General features: G+C 41.5%; 1 protein-coding gene and 2 long non-coding RNA genes across 3 annotated transcripts in view; 2 read left to right on the top strand and 1 right to left on the bottom strand.

Moving 5' to 3' along the window:
- LOC117098440 overlaps positions 1-20,657 on the top strand; it is a 33,835-nt gene extending 13,178 nt beyond the window's left edge. The window contains exons 2-5 of the long non-coding RNA XR_004443404.1: positions 3,306-3,309; positions 6,453-6,567; positions 7,526-7,530; positions 20,647-20,657. This is a non-coding gene — a long non-coding RNA (uncharacterized LOC117098440). The remainder of the gene's footprint in view (positions 1-3,305; positions 3,310-6,452; positions 6,568-7,525; positions 7,531-20,646) is intronic.
- GNA14 (G protein subunit alpha 14) overlaps positions 1-21,406 on the top strand; it is a 217,438-nt gene that overhangs the window by 19,199 nt on the left and 176,833 nt on the right. The window lies entirely within an intron of this gene.
- Positions 78-17,821, bottom strand: LOC117098439. Its single transcript, XR_004443403.1, has 4 exons — positions 17,719-17,821; positions 16,825-16,826; positions 4,107-4,119; positions 78-89 (listed from the first exon to the last, which is right to left on the bottom strand). It is a non-coding gene; the product is annotated as an uncharacterized LOC117098439 (long non-coding RNA).

Below are 21,406 nucleotides of genomic sequence, written 5' to 3' on the forward strand. Positions count from 1 at the left end.
AACTGGTGTGAGATGGTAGCTCATTGTGGTTTTGATTTGCATTTCTCTAATGACTAGTGATGATGAGCTTTTTTTCATGTGTTTCTTGGCTGCATAAATATCTTGAAGTGTCTGTTCATATCCTTTGACCACTTTTTGATGGGGTTGTTTTTTTCTTGTAAATGTGTTTAAATTCCTTATAGATTCTGGATATGAGCCCTTCGTCAGATGGATAGATTGCAAAAATTCTCTCCCATTCTGTAGCTTGCCTGTTCACTCTGATGATAGTTTTTTGTTGTGCAGAAGCACTTTCGTTTAATTTGATCCCATTTGTCAATTTTGACTTTTGTTGCCACTGCTTTTAGTGCTTTAGTCATGAAGTCTTTGCCCATGTCTGTGTCCTACATGGTATTGCCTAGGTTTTCTTCTAGGGTTTTTATGATTTTAGATCTTACGTTTAAGTCTTTAATCCATCTTGAGTTAATTTTTGTATAAGGTGCAAGGAAGGGGTCCAGTTTCAGTTTTCTGCATATGGCTAGCCAGTTTTCCCAACACCATTTATAAATAGGGAATTCTTATCCTATTGCTTGTTTTTGTCAGGTTGGTCAAAGATCAGATGCTTGTGGATGTGCAATGTTATTCCTGAGGCCTCTGTTCTGTTCCATTGATTTATATATCTGTTTTGGTACCAGTATCATGCTGTTTTGGTTATTGTAGCCTTGTAGTACAGTTTGAAGTCAGGTAGTGTGATGCCTCCAGCTTTGTTCTTTTTGCTTAGGATTGTCTTGGCTATACGGGCTCTTTTTTGCTTCCATATGAAATTTAAAGTAGTTTTTTCTAATTGTGTGAAGAAAGTCAATGGTAGCTTGATGGGGATAAATTGAATCTATAAATTACTTTGAGCAATATGGCCATTTTCACAATATTGGTTCTTTTTTTAAAATTATACTTTAAGTTCTAGGGTACAGGTACACAATGTGCAGGCTTGTTACATATGTATACATGTGCCATGTCGGTGTGCTGCACCCATTAACTCGTCATTTACATTAGGTATTTCTCCTAATGCTCTCCCTCCCCCATCCCCTCACCCCACTACAGGCCCCAGTGTGTGATGTTCCCCACCCTGTGTCCAAGTGTTCTCATTGTTCAATTCCCACCTGTGAGTGAGAACATGCTGTGTTTGGTTTTCTGTCCTTGGGACAGTTTGCTTAGAATGATGGTTTCCAGCTTCATCCATGTCCCTACAAAGAACATGAACTCATCCTTTTTTATGGCTGCATAGTATTCCATGGTGTGTATGTGCCACATTTTCTTAATCCAGTCTATCTTGGATGGACATTTGGGTTGGTTCCAAGTCTTTGGTTCTTCCTATCCATGAGCATGGAATGTCTTTCCATTTGTTTGTCCTCTCTTACTCCCTTGAGCAGTGGTTTGTAGTTCTCCTGGAAGAGGTCCTTCACATGCCTTATAAGTTGTATTCCTAGGTATTTTATTCTCTTTGTAGCAATTATGAATGGGAGTTCACTCATGATTTGGTTTTCTGTTTGTCTATTACTGGTATATAGGAATGCTTGTGATTTTTGCACATTGATTTTGTATCCTGAGACTTTGCCGAAGTTGCTGATCAGCTTAAGGAGATTTTGGGCTGAGGCATTGGGGTTTTCTAAATATATAATCATGTCATCTGCAAACAGGGACAATTTGACTTCCTCTCTTCCTATTTGAATACCCTTTATTTCTTTCTCTTGCCTGATGGCTCTGGCCAGAATTTCCAATACGATGTTGAATAGGAGTGGTGAGAGAGGGCATCCTTGTCTTGTGCTGGTTTTTAAAAGGAATCCTTCCAGCTTTTGCCCATTCAGTATGATATTGGCTGTGGGTTTGTCATAAATAGCTCTTATTATTTTGAGATACGTTCCATCAATACCTAGCTTATTGAGAGTTTTTAGCATGAAGGGGTGTTGAGTTTTATTGAAGGCCTTTTCTGCATCTATTGAGATAATCATGTGGTTTTTGTCTTTGGTTCTGTTTATGTGATGGATTACATTTATTAATTTGCATACGTTGAACCAGCCTTGCATCCTGGGGTGAAGCCAACTTGGATCATGGTGGATAAGCTTTTTGATGTGCTGCTGGATTCGATTTGCCAGTATTTTATTGAGGATGTTTGCATCGATGTTCATCAGGGATATTGACCTAAAATTCTCTTTTTGTGTTGTGTCTCTGCCAGGTTTTGGTATCAGGATGATTCTGGCCTCATAAAATGAGTTAGGGAGGAGTCCCTCTTTTTCTGTTTTTTGGAATAGTTTCAGAAGGAATGGTACCAGCTCCTTTTTGTACCTTTGGTAGAATTTGGCTGTGAATCCATCTGGTCTTGGCCTTTTTTTTTTAGTTGGTAGGCTATTAATTACTGCCTCAATTTCAGAACCTGTTATTAGTCTATTCAGGGATTCAAATTTTTCTGGTTTAGTCTTGAGAGGGTGTATGTGTCCAGAAATTTCTTCTAGATTTTCTAGTTTATTTGTGTAAAGGTGTTTGTAGTATTCTCTGATGGTAGTTTGTATTTCTGTGGGATCAGTGGTGATATCCCCTTTATCATTTTTTATTGTGTCTATTTGATTCTTCTCTTTTCTTCTTTATTAGTCTGGATAGCAGTCTATTTTGTTCATCTTTTCAAAAAACCAGCTCCTGGATTCATTGATTTTTTTTTTTTGAAGGGTTGTTCATGTCTCTATCTCTTTTAGTTCTGCTCTGATCTTAGTTGTTTCTTGTCTTCTCACTTTTGAGTTTGTTTGCTCTTGCTTCTCTAGTTCTTTTCATCGTGATGTTAGGGTGTCAATTTTAGATCTTTCCCACTTTCTCCTGTGGGCATTTAGTGCCATAAATTTACCTCTAAACACTGCGTTAGCTGTGCCACAGAGATTCTGGTACATTGTGTGTGTGTTCTCATTGCTTTCAAATAACTTACTTATTTCTGCTTTAATTTTGTTATTTACCTAGTAGTCTCAGGAGCAGGTTGTTCAGTTTCCATGTAGTTGTGTGATTTTGAATGAATTTCTTAATCCTGAGTTCTAATTTAATTGCACTGTGATCTGAGAGACTGTTTGTTATGATTTCAGTTCTTTTGCATTTGCTGAGGAGTGTTTTACTTCCAATTAGGTGGTCGGTTTTAAACTAAATGCAATGTAGTGCTGAGAAGAATGTATATTCTGTTGATTTGGGGTGGAGGGTTTGGTAGATATCTATTAGGTCTGCTTTGTCCAGAGCTGAGTTCAAGTCCTGCATATCATTGTTAATTTTCTGTCTCATTGATCTAATATTGACAGTGGGGTGTTAAAGTCTCCCACTATTATTGTGTGGGAGTCTAAGGCTCTTTATAGGTCTCTAAGAACTTGCTTTATGAATCTGGTGCTCCTGTATTGGGTGCATATATATTTAGGATAGTTAGCTCTTCTTTTTGCAGTGATCCCTTTATCATTATGTAATGCCCTTATTTGTCTCTTTTGATCTTTGTTGGTTTAAGGTCTGTTTTATCAGAGACTAGGATTGCAACCCCTGCTATTTTTTTGCTTTCCATTTACTGGGTAAATATTCCTCCATCCCTTTATTTTGAGCCTATGTGTGTTTTCACACATGAGATGGGTCTCCTGAATACAGCACACCGATGGGTCTTGGCTCTTTATCCAATTGGCCAGTCTGTGTCTTTTAATTGGGACATTTAGCCAGTTTACATTTAAGGTTAATATTGTTATGTGTGAATTTGATCCTGTTATTATGATGCTATCTGGTTATTTTGCTCATTAGTTGGTGCAGTTTCTTCATAGTGTCGATGGTCTTTACAATTTGGTATGTTTTTGCAGTGGTTGGTACTGGTTTTTCCTTTCTGTATTTAGTGCTTCCTTCAGGAGCTCTTCTAAGGCAGGCCTGGCGGTGACAAAATCAGCATTTGCTTGTCTGTAAAGGATTTTATTTCTCCTTCACTTATGAAGCTTAGTTTGGCTGGATATGAAATTCTGAGTTTAAAATTCTTTAAGAATGTTGAATATTGGTCTCCACTGTCTTCTGGCTTGTAGGCTTTCTGCAGAGAGAGTCACTGTTAGTCTGATGGGCTTCCCTTTGTGGGTAACCCGAACTTTCTGGCTGCCCTTAACATTTATTTTCTTCATTTCAACCTTGGTGAATCTGTCAATTGTGTGTCTTGGGGTTGCTCCTCCTCAGGAGTATCTTTGTGGTGTTCTCTGTATTTCCTGAATTTGAATGTTGGCCTCTCTTGCTAGGTTGGGGAAATTCTCCTGGATAATATCCTGAAGAGTGTTTTCCAATTTAGTTCCATTCTCCCCGTCACTTTTAGGTACACCAATCAAATGAGGTTTGGTCTTTTCATGTAGTCCCGTATTTCTTGGAGGCTTTGTTCATTCGTTTTCATTATTTTTTCTCTAATCTTGTCTTCATGCTTTATTTCGTTAAGTTGATCTTCAATCTCTGATATCCTTTCTTCTGCTTGATTGATTCACCTATTGATACTTGTGTGTGCTGCACGAAGTTCTCGTGCTGTGTTTCTCAGCTCCATCAGGTCATTTATGTTCTTCTCTAAACTGTTTATTCTGGTTAGCAATTCATCTAACCTTTTTTTCAAAGTTCTTAGCTTCCTTGCATTGGGTTAGAACATGTTCTTTTAGCTCAGAGGAGTTTGTTATTACCCACCTTCTGAAGCCTACTTCTGTCAATTTGTCAAATTCATCCATCCAATTTTGTTCCCTTGCTGGCAAGGAGTTGTGATCTTTTGGAGGAGAAGAGGCATTCTGGTTTTTGGAATTTTCAGCCATTTTGTGCTGGTTTTTCCTCATCTTCATGAATTTATATACCTTTGGTCTTTGATGTTGGTGACCTTTGGATGGGGTCGCTGAGTGGACATGCTATTCCTTTCTGTGTGTTAGTTTTCCTTCTAACAGTCAGGTCCCTCTGCTGGAGTTTGCTGGAGGTCCACTCCAGACCCTGCCTGGGTGTCACCAGCTGAGGCTGCAGAACATCAAAGATTGCAGCTTGTTCCTTCCTCTGGAAGCTTCTTCCCAGAGGGGCACCCACCAGATGCCAGCTGGAGCTCTCCTGTATGAGGTGTCTGTCAACCCCTGCTGGGAGGTGTCTCCCAGTCAAGAGGCATGGGGGTCAGGGACCCACTTGAGGCAGTCTGTCGCTTAGCAGAGCTTGAGCACTGTGCTGGGAGATCCGCTGCCCTCTTCAGAGCTGGCAGGCAGGAACGTTTAAGTTTGCTGAAGCTGCACCCACAGCTGCCCCTTCCCCCAGGTGCTCTGTCCCAGGGAATTGGGAGTTTTACCTATAAGCCCCTGACTGGGGCTGCTGCCTTTCTTTCAGAGATGCCCTGTCCAGAGAGGAGGAATCTAGAGAGGCAGTCTGGCCACAGCGGCTTTGCAGCACAGTGGTGGGCTCTGCCCCACTGGAACTTCCTTGGCTGCTTTGTTTACACTGTGAGGGGAAGTCTCTACTCAAACCTCAGTAATGGTGGACGCCCCTCCCCCGCTCCAAGCTTGAGTGTGGCAGATCAACCTCAGACTGCTGTGCTGGCAGTGAGAATTTCAAGCCAGTGGATCTTAGCTTGCTGGGCTCTGTGGGGGTGGGATCCTCTGAGTTAGACCACTTGGCTCCCTGGCTTTAGCCCCCTTTCCAGAGGAGTGAACGCTTCTGTCTCGTTGGCATTCCAGGCGCCACTGAGGTATGAAAAAAAACTCCTGCATTTAGCTCAGTGTCTGCCCAAACAGCTGCCCAGTTTTGTGCTTCAAACCCTTGGCCCTGGTGCTGTAGGCACCCGAGGGAATCTCCTGGTCCTGTAGGCACCCGAGGGAATCTCCTGGTCTGTGGGTTCTGAAGACCATGGGAAAAGTGTAGTATCGGGGCTGGAATACACCCTTCCTCATGGCACAGTCCCTCACGGCTTCCCTTGGCTAGGGGAGGGAGTTCCCCAACAACTTGCACTTCCCAGGTGAGGCAATGCCCCACCCTGCTTTGGCTCACCCTCCGTGGGCTGCACCCACTCTAACCAGTCCCAATGAGATGAGCCAGGGACCTCAGTTTGAAATGCAGAAATCACCTGCCTTCTGCATTGATCTTACTGGGAACTGCAGACTGGAACTGTTCCTATTCGGCCATCTTAGCAGCCACTGCGAGAGTATTATTAATATGTGTTTGATTTACTTATTCTTATTGCTTCTCCTTTATGGGGCTTGCAAAATTCAACCCAATTAGGAAGAGATTTACAATCTCAGCCCAAGAGTTAGGATGATTCTTCAAGTTCATACATTTTCTTACAGCCCAAAGCATCACTTATTTTTTTTATTCCAGTTTTTACCATTTCAATTTTTTTCTTTTTTTTCTTTTTTGAGACAGTGTCTCACTCTTTTTCCCGTGCTGGAGTGCAGTGGTGCTGTCTTGGTTCACTGCAACCTCTGCCTCCCCAGTTCAAGCGATTCTTCTGCCCTCAGCCTCCTGAGTAGCTGGAACTACAGGCGCGCACCACCACACTGGCTAATTTTTATATTTTTAGTAGAGTCGGGCTTGCACCTTGTTGGCCAAGTTGGCCTTAAAATCCTGACCTCAGGTGATCCACTCATCTTGGCCTTCCAAAGTGCTGGGATTACAGTCATGAGCCACCTGTGCGCCACCTGAAACTGAAACAATTCTTTTTTTTTTTTTTTTTTGAGATGGAGTCTCACTCTGTTGCCCAGGCTGGAGTGCAGTGGTGCTATCTTGGCTCACTACAGGCTACAAGCTCTGCCTCCCGGGTTCATGCCATTCTCCTGCCTCAGCCTCTCAAGTAGCTGGGACTACAGGCGCCCACCACAATGCCCGGCTAATTTTTCTTTTTTTCTCTTTTCTCTCTTTTTTTTTTTTTTTTGTAGAGATGGGGTTTCACCATGTTAGCTAGGATGGTCTCAATCTCCTGACCTTGTGATCTGCCTGCCTCAGCCTCCCAAAGTGCTGGGATTACGGGTGTCAGTGTTTTTGTATTTTTAGTAGAGATGGGGTTTCACCGTTTTAGCCAGGATGATCTCCATCTCCTGACCCTGTGATCCGCCCGCCTCGGCCTCCCAAAGTGCTGGGATTACAGGCATGAGCCACCATGCCCGGCCGAAAAAAATGTTTTTAATCATCTAATTTAATGATTCCATTCTGTACCCACACCCATCTACAATGGCAACTAGTTTCTTTGTTGTCCAACTTGTGTTGAAGGGGTTCTACACTTTCTAAGTTCTTTTAGCTGCCTCACAACCAATATTTCTTGTTCTTTTGCTGTTCCTTAAATTTGAAGAAGAGAAAAATTAGATCTTGGTTTCAAGAGGTAAGAGATATGAGGTCATTTCTTTTTTGTTGTTGTTGTTACTTTCAAAGACTGTGTGCACATGAGGTCATTTCTTAATGCTTGTTCATATTCTGATTTGCATATTCTGTATTCAAACTCATCAGTCTAATATTGTTTACACATGTTTCTTCTCTTTCTTTTAAACATTTAAGCTATTTAAGAATTAATTAGGCCTGGTGTAGTGGCTCATGCCTGTAATCCCAGAACTTTGGGATGCTGAGGTGGGAGAATTGCTTGAGGCAAGGGATTCAAGGTTGCAATGAGCTATGATCACACCATTGCACTCTAGCCTGGGCAACAGAGTGAGACCCTGTCTTAATAAAAAGAAAATGAATTAACGAGCAATATGAAATAGAGCAAATGAAATATAAAGCACTAGTCATACACAATAGGCCTATCAAAAACTCCACAGGCTGGCAGCCTTCAAAGCAAGTATTTGTGTTTAAATGCTGCTGCTTTGTTCTAAAATGCCTAAAAGTCAATGATATCATCCCTTTTAATATCTCTCTGCTTTTTTTTTTGTTTATATGGAATTGCAGATGGTCTACAGGTAGCTCCTGTGTCCAAAAACTGCTTGAGCTTCCCCTAACCATCTTCAAATTGCCATTCATTTAGGGTAACGATGAAGTCTCTCTCTTGCCTAATAATTTAATTTGTGTCCATATTAGCGGGCAGGGCAGGTGGAGGAAATGAGAAAGAGGCTTTAATTTGTTTTACGTAAGCCAACCAGGATAAGATTGAACACTAAACATAGTGTCTATCAATTAGGCATGGTCTGGTGAAGCCAATTTATTCTGTGTGTGTGTGTGTGCACGCGCTTGCACGCACACTTACCCATACACACCACCAGATAATTTGAAATTAGCACTTAAAAGGCAATTTGAATTTGCCATTAGGCTAACTAAACCAGTTCTGTCTACAATGTAATTGTATCTTGGTGCAAACCAGAGAATGACCAAAAATTTATCATCCAAGAAAATTAACTTCATTTGTTTAAAGTGTTTATTTTGAGCATCCAAAATTTCTGTTTAAAGTAATCTTTGCTGTGCGCAGTGGCTCACACCTGTAATCACAGCACATTGGGAGGCTGAGGCAGGCAGATTGCTTGAGTCCAGGAGTTTGAGACCAGCCTGGTCAACATGGCAAAACTCCGTCTCTACAAAAAGTATAAAAATTGGCTGAACATGGTGGCATGCTCCTGTGGTCCCAGCTACATGGGAAGCTGAGGTGGGAGAGTCACTTCAGCCTGGAAGATGGTGATTGCAGTGAGCTGAGATCGTGCCACTGCACTCCAGCCTGGGTGATGGGAGTGAGACCCTGTCTCAAAAAAAAAAAAAAAAATAGTCATTTTTAAAAATTGTATTTAAGGAGAATCATGTTGGCCAAACAGAAAGGGATTTTTTTTTTTTTTTTTTAGACAGAGTCTCCCTCTGTTGCCCAGGCTGGAGTGCAGTGGCGCAATCTCAGCTCACTGCAATCTCCACCTCCTGGGTTCAAGCAAATTCTCCTGTCTCAGCCTCCGGAGTAGCTGGGACTGCAGGTGCGCACCACCATGCCCAGTTAATTTTTGTATTTTTAGTAGAGACAGGAGTTCACCATGCTGGCCAGGCTGGTCTTGAACTCCTGACCTCGTGATCCACCCGCCTCAGCCTCCCAACGTGCTGGGATTACAAGCGTGAACCACCATGCCCAGCAACGGATTTGTTTTTAATTATTAGGAGGGTTAGGAAAACTTAAAGAATATATTAATTATATTATGATATTTGCTAGAGCTCTAATTACAAATATTGTTCCTAATTTGTATTTTATCCGGAATTCTAAGCATTCCTTATTATACTTGCTGCATCATCTGTTTGATGAATTGCTTTTCTCTTTAATACTTTTAAACTTTCAGTCACCTGGAAAAGCTGGATGTTGTCTAAAGCCTTGTGGATGACTTGCCAGAAATCTTTGGTATAAATCCCAGTATGGCTTCTAATGCGCATGGTGACCTTCAACAAGTCACAAAGTCACAGAAGCTCCTCATCAGTAAAGTGAAAAGGCAGGATTTGGCAATCTCTAAATTCTTCCAGCCCTGAGTTTCTGTGGTAACTCTTCAACCATAGTGGAAGGCTTAGTTACCTTGATCATTCAAGGCAGACAGACTGTGTGTGTGTGCATGTGCACGTAGTGTGCCTCCAGTGTAACTCAGGAAATAATATCTAGTTGCTGCTTGACTTGGTTACAAATGGTAAAAATAGATTTCTTTATATTTCTTTGTTCTCTAACTGTGTTTGAATTTTTATGTAACAAGAGGCTTTACATGTGCAGTAATCTCAGTGTATTAAAACAGGTTTGTCAGGGACAGAAATGAATTGGTAGTCTGACTGGTGCTTCTAATTGCAGAATTATCTAGTAGCATAAAAATGACTCATGGACTGACACATTGTCACTAGCTAAAAATCTAGATTCAGTGTACTCTAAAATATATGAACATTTAATAGTAATAATAGCAATAACATTATGTAGTGCTGACTGTATGCCAGACACCATTCTGAGGGTTTCAGTTCATTTCATCCTTACAAGTTGTTGTGGTATGCACTATACTTTCTCCATTTTACTGATGAGGAAACTGAGCTAAAGAAAGATGAAATGAGCCACCCCATGTCACACAGTACTACATGTGGAGCTGAGTTCCAAGTATTTCTTGCTCTTACTGTTCCCCTTTGCTGCCCTTGGTAAAGAACTCATTAGGTGGGGCATGGTGGCTCACACCTGTAATCCCAGCACTTTGGGAGGCCGAGGCAGGTGGATCACTTGAGGTCAGGAGTTTGAGACCAGCCTGGCCAACATGGTGAAACCTTGTCTATACTGCAAATACAAAATTAGCTGGGTGTGGTGGCGCACACCTGTAATCCCAGCTATTCAGGAGGCTGAGGCAGGAGAATCTGCTTGAACCCAGGAGGTAGAGGTTGAAGTGAGCCGAGATTACTCCATTGCATTCCAGTCTGGGCAAAAAGAGCGAAACTCTGTCTCAAAACAAACAACAACAAAAAAGCTCATTATAGGAATCCTTGGCTGGGTTGATGTCTGAGTGGAGGCAAGGGTCTGGTATGTGCTCTTGTGTCTTCCCGTATAGTTCAGTGAAACTTTGTACAAGTCATGTCATCTCTCCCAACCAGGGCTATCCACTGGGAATAGAATGTGAGATGTAAGTGTGAGCCACACATGTAATTTTAAACTTCCCAATAGCCATATTTGAATAAAGTAAAATGAAATAGGTAAAATTATTGTTAATATGTCTTATTAAGTATATTATTTACATATATCCAAATGTAATTCAGCATATAATCAACAATGAAAATTTTCAGTGAGATACCTTACATTCATTCACTATCCACATTTTAAGTGCACAGTAGCTGCACGTAACTACTGGATACCGTATTAGACAGCACAGCACCAAACCCTGGAGAGCTACTGTAAAATGAGACCGTAGCAATGGATCATCACTAAAACCTTAGATCTGAAATTCTAGAAATCTATCATGGGAAGCACTTGTACTCCTTAAGTAGTTTACCTTTATGAGATCACTTGTTTCTTGCCTGCTTCAGTAGCATGGAGAAAGCATTTTAAGATACTAATTCAACAATGAAATGATCCTTTAAGAATCACAAAGGCAAAGTAGTGTCAAGAGATTGTGTGCTATGAGAGAAGATTTTCAGAAAGCAACCATGCCTTAGTGGGTTAAAAAAAAAAAAAAATCAATTAGTCCTTCAAATATCTGAGAGCTTTCTGTGGGCTACATCCTATTCTAGGCCTCAGGGACTTGGAAGAGAACAATTCAAAGGCCCTGCTCTTATGGTGCCTCTACTGTGATTTAACAGTAAATAGACATGCAGGATGCTTTTGGGTTAGCTAAGTACTATGAATAAAGCAGAAAAAGAGATTAGAGAGTGGAGGCTACGGAGACCTGGGAACTGGAGGGCCTAATTTTGCCAGGAGTACTTCTCTGAAGGGTGACAATGGAGGGGAGACTGGATTAAGAGATGGTATAAACTATATGAAGACCCAGAGAACAATGTACCAGGAAGTGACTGGGCATTCTAGGCTGGGGAGACAGCCTGAGGTGGAAATGGGCTTGGTGGGTTTGAGGAAGAACAGGAAGGCATTGTGTTTGGACTTCAGCAAGAGAGGGAGTGATAGGCAGCATGGTTGGGAAGTAGGAGTTTGGATTTTAAGTGTTAGGGGAGGCCAAAAAGAGTCATGATTGGCATGGAGAAGTGATTCGATGGTTTTTTTAAAAAAGAAAGCTCTGACTGTTGGACAGATAGCATGTGGTAATGATGGAGGCAGGAAGACCAGTCAAGATGTCTTGGAATGTCCAGGTGACCTGTCATGGTGACTTGGACTAGCATAAAAATGAAGGGGATTGATCAAATTAATTAGATTTGATATACGTTCTGAAGGTAGAGTTGATTGGATGTACTGGTAGATGGCCCAGGAGTATGCAAGGATGTCATCAGGATGACTCCTGGGTTTTTGGCTTGAGCAACTGGATCCTTGGTAGTGTCACTTACTGAGATGGGTGAGGGAGGGCGGAGAATGGATTTGGTGAGGGAGGGGGTGGAGGTAGACAGGAACAAACAGTTCTGTTTTTAGACTTTTCAGGTTCCTACATCTTTATAATTGTGAATATCACATTGAAATTGTGGCTAGCAGCCAGGCGCAGTGGTTCACGCCTGTAATCCCTGCACTTTGGGAGGCCAGGGCAGGCGGATCGTGAGGTCAGAAGATTGAGACCATCCTGGCTAACATGGTGAAACCCCGTCCCTACTAGAAATACAAAAAAATTAACGAGGCGTGATGGCGGGCACCTGTATTCCCAGCTACTCAGGAGGCTGAGGCAAGAGAATGGCGTGGACCCAGGAGGCGGAGCTTGCAGTGAGCTGAGATCCTGCCACTGCACTCCACCCTAGGTGGCAGAGCGAGACTCTGTCTCAAAAAAAAAAAAAAAAAAATTGTGGCTAGAGGGATTTAGCATCTTTATCTTACATATTTGAAGAAGGGACTTTGCCCTAACACAGAGAGCTGGAGGTGGAGTTATTGTTTCCCCTAGGCATGGACTCAGGTTAAGGATGAGGCCTTTATGATGCTTTTCTTTGGAGAGTGATGTTAGTGACAGAAGCAGGAATTATGACTTAGAGTAAATAAAAACTTTACTGCTGAGAAGTCTTGTTTCTGTGCTTAGGAAAGAGCTATTTCCAAGGCTTGTAATCAACTGCTGAGCATCAGCACATCTGTACCTGGTGTGTAATATTCCTGTGTCTCTTGGTAAATAGCCGCTGCCCCTGAGTGCCCCCATCTTCCTGCTGCTGACTTAACCATCAGAGCCTTGCTTCTGGGGGTACTCCTGACATCCCTCTACTCAGCACATAATAAGTAAAACACCTTGCACAGCAATTAGCTTCCTTGGCTTTGTTCCAGCCACTAGAGTGGAACAGCATCCGTTCTGACCAGTCAGTGTCCATGCCATGCCATTTGCATTGTCAGATCTTTTGAGTGTCACCAATGGTTCTATCCATGGGTAGGGTCATGACTAAGCAATGTGAAGTTGGAAAGAGTAATCTCATGAACGAGCCACTTCCAAATAGTGAAGAATGTTGATGTCCTTGATCTCTTGAATGAATTTTACGTTTCCATTCTGCTTTACCATTCTGTGAATACTGCACAATGTGTGCAACAGTAGCTGGCGTCTGGGTTGACAAGGCCGCTCATGCTTTACTTGTATCCCAACATAAATGCGATAGATCGGGCATTCCTCATCCTATCCCATTGCAAAGAACTCTGAGATTTCAGACAAACCCTACATGTATAGCATAAACTGTGGGCCAAGACCAAGATATGAAGTATTTGAGTGACCATAATACAACAACAATAACAACAAAAATCTTGCTCTTTCTCTTTGACTCTGTTATTTACTTTGGGATTTCTCCAAAAAAACAAAAAACACAAAAAACACAAAACCAAAAACAATAAAACCAGCCAAAGAAACTGATGATTCTGTTGGACTTGGAAGGTTCTCATGCAAAGTGAAGTGGTGGGTATGGTAAAATTCTTTGCTGATTATTTAAACGTGTGTGTATATGTATTTCATTTTCAACCACCAGCAGTGGATTGGGATGGTCTACGCACAGAAATGTGTATGATGATACACGTGCTGATGAAGAGACAAAAAGCCTTTGGTCTTGGGCGGGGAGGAGTGTAGGTTTGGACCCTGCTTGGTCATTCTGCTCTGATGGAGGCTTCCATCTCCTTGATGATCTGCGAGAGAAGGATGTACATGCTGAATGTTGGGTAAGGGGAGAGCAGACTGGGCTTGAACAACTTTTCCTAGAGGTGATGGGAACTCCTTAGGACCTTGACAAATAGGTGGCACTGAGCTAACCAGAAGAAAGAAGGTGCTTCAAATATTCCATAATGTAAATAAACGTCCCTTACGATTGGTTTACCTTTAGTGGCTGTAAAAAGCATTGTCTACTGAAACCCCAATTTGGGATAATTTCTGGGAGGTGCTAGGAGAGTTTCTTCTCTGAGAAATTCATGGCTAATTTGGATATTGAGGGAATCAAGTGACTCGTTAGTTACATTTCTTCCTGTGTAAAAGTTCCATGACAGTGCTGCTGTTAAATTTGTTTCAACAACTAAACCATGTGCCTTGATTCCACAGGCAATGGAGAACTCTCTCTCTGTGCCAAGAACTGTGGGTACAGAGAAAAGCAAGACTAACAAACATAAGTGGATTTTCAGTGAAATTAGACTTTTAACCCCCCCGGTCTTTCCAAGTTCATAACCCTTCAGGAGGCAAGCTGGCTTCTACTGCCTTAAATATGTTTGGCATTTACAGTAAATTATGACTGTGGGAGTATTTGCAATCTACCACGCCTGACGATTTCTTTGAGGAAAAGATTCTTTCTCACTGGGTCAGCCCGTAGGCTCTTCATGGGGAGAATCTAGGCAGTGTATGATGCAGAGAAAATGCTAATGAACTGAGGGAGGCCAAGTTAATCTATTAATATAATACACAGCTGAAGTGGGGAAGAAGAAAGGCAGAACAGCCATGAGGCTCTATGGCAGGGGGTTTTTTGGAGGGAGTGTTGAGACTAGGAGAGTTTTGGGGAGTGTTTTCTCTCTGTGTGGAAGATATTAGGAGGGACAGGAATAAAGAAAATATTTAGAGGATGCATTGTGAAAACGAAGAATCCATCTCCCCTTTGGTATTTCATAAAGACTGAGAAAGGATTGATTGGGGAATTAAGTACATGTTCATTGCCTGACTGTGTTTATTTGAATTAATACAGTGGCAAAATTATGCTGCACAGGGCCCTAGGATTTATGGAGAAAACACTGAAAACACTAAATTGGGGGACTGTCAGATACCCCAAAAACTGAGGACTCAGGGTGGTTAGGCTGACCCTGTGTGACAGAGACAGTGAGATGGAAGGAGCATGTGTCTAGTTTTGGTCACTGGGATGTGGGTGGAAGTGATAATGTATCTTTTCTGGGACTGGCCCATAATAAATCTCCTATTCACAATCCTATTTGTCTCTGTCTAGAGTCATCTTTGAGGCCTTTGGCTAGAGAAGGCAGAGCTACAAGAGAAAAATGGCTTGTGCTCTGAGTCACTGCATGGAGGAAAGCTGGCCAACTATGAACATGTACATTGAACTCTATGTGCAGGAGTGAAAAAAAAGTTTTAATTGTGTTAAATCATTGAGATCTTGGGAATTCTTTGTTACTGCAACAGAGCCTAGCAGATTCTGACTAATACATTCTATTTCCAAACAAGAAGTGTAGTGGTAACCTCTCTGCCATTCTGACTAACTCCACCGCTAGCTGCTGTTTCTTCCCTTACATTTGGGAGAAACAGCTGCTAATCCTTAATAAACATGTTCCTCTCATTTCCAACAGGATTAAAACTTTGGCAAGGAAGAGGAAAGTATTGGGAGTCACTTAGTGGTAAATCATTAGCACATTGCACGTGATGGTGGGATTTTCCTGCATTAGTTCATGTTCCACAAGATTAGCTCATGAATAAATGAGTCTTTTTAAAAACCACTTTATTGATTGACATGTATGATTGACGCATAGAAAGCTGTACATATTTAACAAATACAACTTGACAAGTTTGGAGAAAAGTAGACACCTGTGTAACCATCATCACCATCAAGGCCAAAAACATTCCTCACCTCTCCAAATTTCCTTCTGCCTCTTTTGTTATTATTAGAGATAACATACCTAAGATCTACCCTTTTAGCAACTTTTAAGGGTACAGTGTAGTATTGTTAGTTATAGGCACCATGCTGTATAGTCTCCAGAACTTATTTATCTTGTGTAACTGAAACTTTGTATCCTTTAACTGCCACTTCCTCATTTTCCCCTTGCCCTACCTCCTGGAACTGCCATTCTACTCTTTGCTTCTATGAGTTTGAACTCTTTCAGATTCCACCTCGAAGCGAGATCTCAAATTTAGCTTTAAGTTTGTGAGTGTAGAGAAGCATATTATGGAATAAAAGTTTGTGTCTCTCTTAAAATTTATGTGTTAAAACCCCAATTCTCAATGTGATGGTATTTGGAGGTGGGGCCTTTGGGAGGTAAATAGGTTAGATGATGCCATGAAGATGGGGCCCTGGTCCAGTGGAATGAGTATCTTTTTCTCTCTGGCTTATTTTACTTATCATAACGTCCTCCAAGTCCATCCAGTTGTGCAAAATGGCAGGATTTCCTTCTTTTTTAAGACTGAATAATATTTCATGTATGTTTATGTCACATTTTCTTTATCCATTCATCTGTCAATGGACATTTATCCATAACTTGGCTATTATGAATAATGCTGCAATGGGAGCATTATACATGGAGTGCAGGGATCTCATTCAGATCCTGCTTTCATTGCCTTTGGATAAATACCCAGAAGTTGGATTTCTGGATCATACACTGGTTCTATTTTTAAATTTTTTAACTGCCAAGTCCAATATTTTGAGAAACCTCCATACTGCTTTTCACAAAGATTATACACATTTACATTGCCACCAACAGTGTACCAGACTTCCCTTTTCTCCACATCCTCACCAATACTTGTTATATTTTATTTTTTATTTTTTTTAGATCATAGCCATTGTAACAGGTATGAGGTGATATCGCACTGTGGTTTTGATTTGCGTTCTTTTGATGGTTAGTGATATTGAGCAGGAGTGAGTCTTTGTCTTTCTTTTGCTCTTGTGAGCAGCTATTGTCTGAACTCTCTGCTTTCCACCTTCATGGCTATTGTTAGGAGGTAATTCCTCATGGGCATCTCACGTTTCTCGTGTCTTGCAAGTGAGGCTCTAAATGTTCTTCTTAGGGACTCTCCTTTCAAAGATACTGGGATAGCAAACAGTCTTGGAAGACAGAGACAATGTCTGTCTCCAGAGTAAAGGACAGACATGCTTACTGACCGCTATAAAAGATTTAGTTTCCTATGTTCAGAGTTCCTCTCCTATAACACAACCGTTGAGCATTCAGGCATCCATCTGGGCCTGCCCATGTAGCTCCCTTGGGATGCTGGAGCAGAACTGATGCAAATATGCAGATACTCATGTTACTTTCTATGCAATGAATAATAAAGCCCTCTGTCTCATGCCTTCTACCAGAATCCATAGCATGCTAACTTGGGAGCTTGCAAGTAAGGTAAAATCTCCAACCGTTCTTAGTTCTTGATGGCCACTATCTTGGCTACCAGTCTTCTAGCTGCCTTAAAACCACTTGAGAATAAGGTAATGTAAAACAAATGTAACTAGAATGAAGCTCAGACTAGATCCAGTCTCAGAGTATGTCCTTACCTACTTACTTCCTTTCTACCCCTCCTCCTCTCCTACTCATTCTGCATTGTTAAAACCCCAATTTGGCAAGGGCAAAAGCATCTTTGAAGTGCAAGGGAGTAGAAAAACTTAAGGAGTGAAAGCAGAGTTCCCTTTCACACAAATGAGAGAGGGAAAGTTGCTGACATTCTTTTTTTTTTTTTGATTTCATAAAGTTTTATTTTTCCAAATGTACAGTTGGTTAGACCTGTTCATGCATCTTCACCAGCAGCTGGAGCATCATCTCCGCCCTTGGTATTTCTGGTGTAAATTACTTGAGCTCTGTGCTTTGAAGCCAGTTTGATAAGTCCTTTACTAAGGAGCTCCTGAAGGGCTGCCCTGGCCAGGGAGCCTCGAATCTTCAGTCTCTCAGAGACCACAGCTGGGGTTATAAGTTTATAGTTGGGAACTTCCTTACAGAGTTTGTTGTAGGTAGCTCTGTCAAACAAGACTAAGTTATTGAGCTTGTCCCGAACTTTGCCTTTGGACCACTTCTTCTTTTTGGCCTTGCCCCCGGATTTGTTCACTGGGTCTTTGTCTTTCTTGGCCGACTTCCCGGCGTCCTTCTTCTTCTTGTCGTCCTTGGGCGGCAGTGTGAAGCTCGGAGAGCAGCAACAGACACCACAGACTTGCTGAGATGTCGGACAGAAAGGCGACATTCTTATGTTAATCCTCTCTGTCCCATTATAAGCGAGATCCAGTCTTCTTATATTTTACAAATGTTTGCAACAGGTAATTCTTGTTATTCTCTGCTCTAGTCTATAATATAACAGAAATATGTATCAGAAATAGCTTATTTGGTTGCTATCATTTGATCAAACTCATAGATATTGGCATTAATGTATAAATGGCTTATTTAGCTTTAAGTTTGTGAGTGTAGAGATGCATATTATGGAATAAAAGTTTGTGTCTCTTAAAATGTATATGTTAAAATGCTAATTCTCAGTGTGATGATATTTGAAAGTGGGGCCTTTAGGAGGTAAATAGGTTAGATGAAGTCATGGAGATGAGGCCGTGGTCCAGTGGAATTAGTGCCCTTATAAAAAGAGACAACAGAGATTTTGCTCTGTGTCTCTTCAACATTTAGGTGTACGGGCAGAAGGAGCTTTCCACCCTGTGAAGATTTAATAATTTGATTCTGTAAAACAAACTGATAATAGACACATTAACAAGAGAAAAGGCAAACATGTTTGTTAGTGTGCAAGCACACAGGAGCCACACAAAATAGGAAACTCAAAGAAGAACCAGAAGGCTAAAGTTTAAATACTCTGTAGGGGAGAAGGAGGTGGGGGATGTAGGTAATTTTAGAGAAAGAGTACATGATTTTTAGGGGAGATAAATGAAATAAATGAATCCAAAGAACAGACAACAGCTTAGGACAAAGTTCCTCTGGGAAGGTGAGGGGTGGAGCTAAACTGTAAACAAAGTTTGTGTTATTATTCAGATGAAGCCTCTCATGTAATAAAAGTTGTTTTGGAGCAGCCTCCAGAAGGAATAGATGATAGCCAGTCTGGGTGTGGTGTTGACTTTTATTATCTTCTGCAGTGATTAATCTTCCCTGGTTGTTTGATGAGATTCCTAAAGAGGTGGATCAAGACAATTGTAATCCTTTTGGAAAATCTTCCCTTGGTCAGGTACATGAACCTCCTTGCATTTCAAAAAGGAAAGAAGTGTTGGTGGGCTGGATCAGGAGAAGATCAGAGAGAAACTTTGGTTGTGAGGCTTTTAAATTTCATTTGTTCAAAGCGCTCAGCATGCCAAAGAGCCATAGTTGGAGGATTTTCTTTCTGAACCCCAACAGAGGATACAGCAAGAAGGCATGATGGCTGCCTGAAAAATCAGGATGTGTTTTCTCACCAGGAATCAAATCAACCAGCACCTTGATCTTGGACTTCTCAGCCTACAAACTATGGGAAGTAAATTTCTGTTGTCTAAGACACCTAGACTGGTATTTTGTTAGGAGTATTTTACTTTGGTACCAAGGCTCTTTGCTGCTGTAAGCAAATATCTAAAAATGTGGAAGTGGCTTTGGAACTGGATAATGGGTTGAGGATGGAAGAGTTTTGAGGTGCATGCTAGAAATATGGATGTTAAAGGCAATTTTGGTGAGGGCTTGGAAAGAAAAGGGGAGAGCTGGAGAGAAAACCACCATCTTTGTAGAGAATACATAAGTCATCATGAATGGAATGTTGGTAGAAATATGGACATTAAAAGCGGTTCTGGTGAGTTCTCAGAAGGAAATGAGAAACAGGTTATTAGAAACTGGAGGAAACTGCTATTTTATTGTAAAGTGACAAAGCACCAGATTGCACTGTGTTTGTGTTCCAGTGCAAGAAGTGAAGTTGATATTTAGCTGAGGAAATGTCTAAGCAAAGTATCGGAGTACCTTGGTTCTTCCTGACTGCTTCTAGTGAAATGGAGAAGAAAGAAATGAATTTAAGAAGGAATTCCTATGCAAAAAGGAACCAGAACTTGAAGGTTTGGAAAATTCTCAGGCTATCCATTTTGCAAAGAATGAGAAAGATTATTCTGAAGAGAACACTAAGGGTGTGTCTGAACACTGTTTGATAAGGAGATAGTATGGATGTGAATGAAGGATTTAATCAGCTATCTCAACCGAAGCCAGGAATAGAGATGGGATTATAACAATAGAAATGTTGCCAGGTGGGACTAAAGGGGGCAGAAATAAACAGGAGTGACTGAAAGAAGGATATTGGGCTAGCGCCAAGGTGCTGTGGGAAATTAAAGTAACAAAATTAGAAAAAAAATTAAAAAATAAAATTATTAGAAAAGCAAGAAAAAAAAAGGAGGATGTTGGGCTTACGTTGTCAGGACAGGATAGGATGATAGGGCCATTTGGCTGTGAACATGCTTTATTTTTCAAGAAAAGGGAAGACTAATCGCAAAGGCAATTTGGAGACCATCAGAGCTGCCACTGCTGCCACAGGTCCAGGGGGCAGGGCTGGTTCCTCCTCTGTTTCAAAGGGTGGGGTTGCCTTTCTAGTTTTTGCAGGCCAGGGTGCCTCTGCCCATGACTTTGTTCTCCCTTAGAGAATCACACAGGGTGGGCCTTTCCAGAGAGCCAGGAGACTGGGCTCTCACAGAGAAGAACTCATTCCAGATTTAACTCCAAAGTCTCATCTAAATATCATCTAAATTAGGTATGGGTGATACGCAAGGTACGATTCATCTGCAAGCAAAATTCCTCTCCATATGTGAGCCTGTGAACCTGTGAAACCAGACAAATTATGCACATTCAAAATCCATTGATGATGCAGGCATAGGTTATATAGATATTCTCATTCTAAAAGGGAGAAATCAGAAAGAAAAAAAGAGATGACATGTTCCAAGCAAGTCCGAAACCTAGCAAAGAAAATTTGATTAGATGCTAAGGCTTGAGAATAATCTTCTTTGGTTCAGTACTCTGCCTTCTGACCCCATTAAGGTAGCAGTATCACGCCCTTGGCTCTGGGGCAGTCCCAAGGCTTTTTGTGAGAGCCCCACCACCTTTGCATTCAAGATGGACATGAATTTTGGGAGCCCAGGTGGGAAATATTACGGCCTGAATGTTCCCCGTACCCCAAATTCAGATGTTTTGAAGCCTTAACCCTCAATGTGATGTTAGGAGATGGGGCTTTTAGGAAGCAATTAGGGTTAAGTGAGGTCAGGAGGGTGGGGTCCTGGTCCAATGAGATTAGCACCCTTATGAGAAAAGACACTAGAGTTATTTTCTTCTCTCTCTGCACCATGTGAGGACACAGTAAGAAGGCCAGTTCCTGCAAGCCAGGAATCAGGCCCTAACCAGGAACTAAACTGGCCAAAATCTTGATCTTGGACTTACTAGCGTTCAGAACTGTGAGAAATAAATTTCTGTTGTTAAGCCACCCAGCCCTAATAAACAAATACAGAGCAGCAAGCAGGTACTGAAAAGACATTCAGCACTTCAAAAAGTTTGCAAAGTTCTTAGAGTTGGTTCCCTTGGAAACCTTTTTGGTATTACAGCCTTTCTTTATTTCATCAGTGTTCAGGTGTGTGAAATGCAGATGAAAGTTATCTGCATAAGACACATATAATGTTAGACCTAGCATGCCCTCCTTGAGAACCTTCCTACAGCCACTCCAACTCCCATACACACTTGAATCATCTGACTCAAACAGTGGTTCCATCAAGCCTCTCTTCC

Source organism: Trachypithecus francoisi, unplaced genomic scaffold, assembly GCF_009764315.1.
Source record: "Trachypithecus francoisi isolate TF-2019V2 unplaced genomic scaffold, Tfra_2.0 Lachesis_group16, whole genome shotgun sequence".
NCBI classification, from domain to species: Eukaryota; Metazoa; Chordata; class Mammalia; order Primates; family Cercopithecidae; genus Trachypithecus; species Trachypithecus francoisi.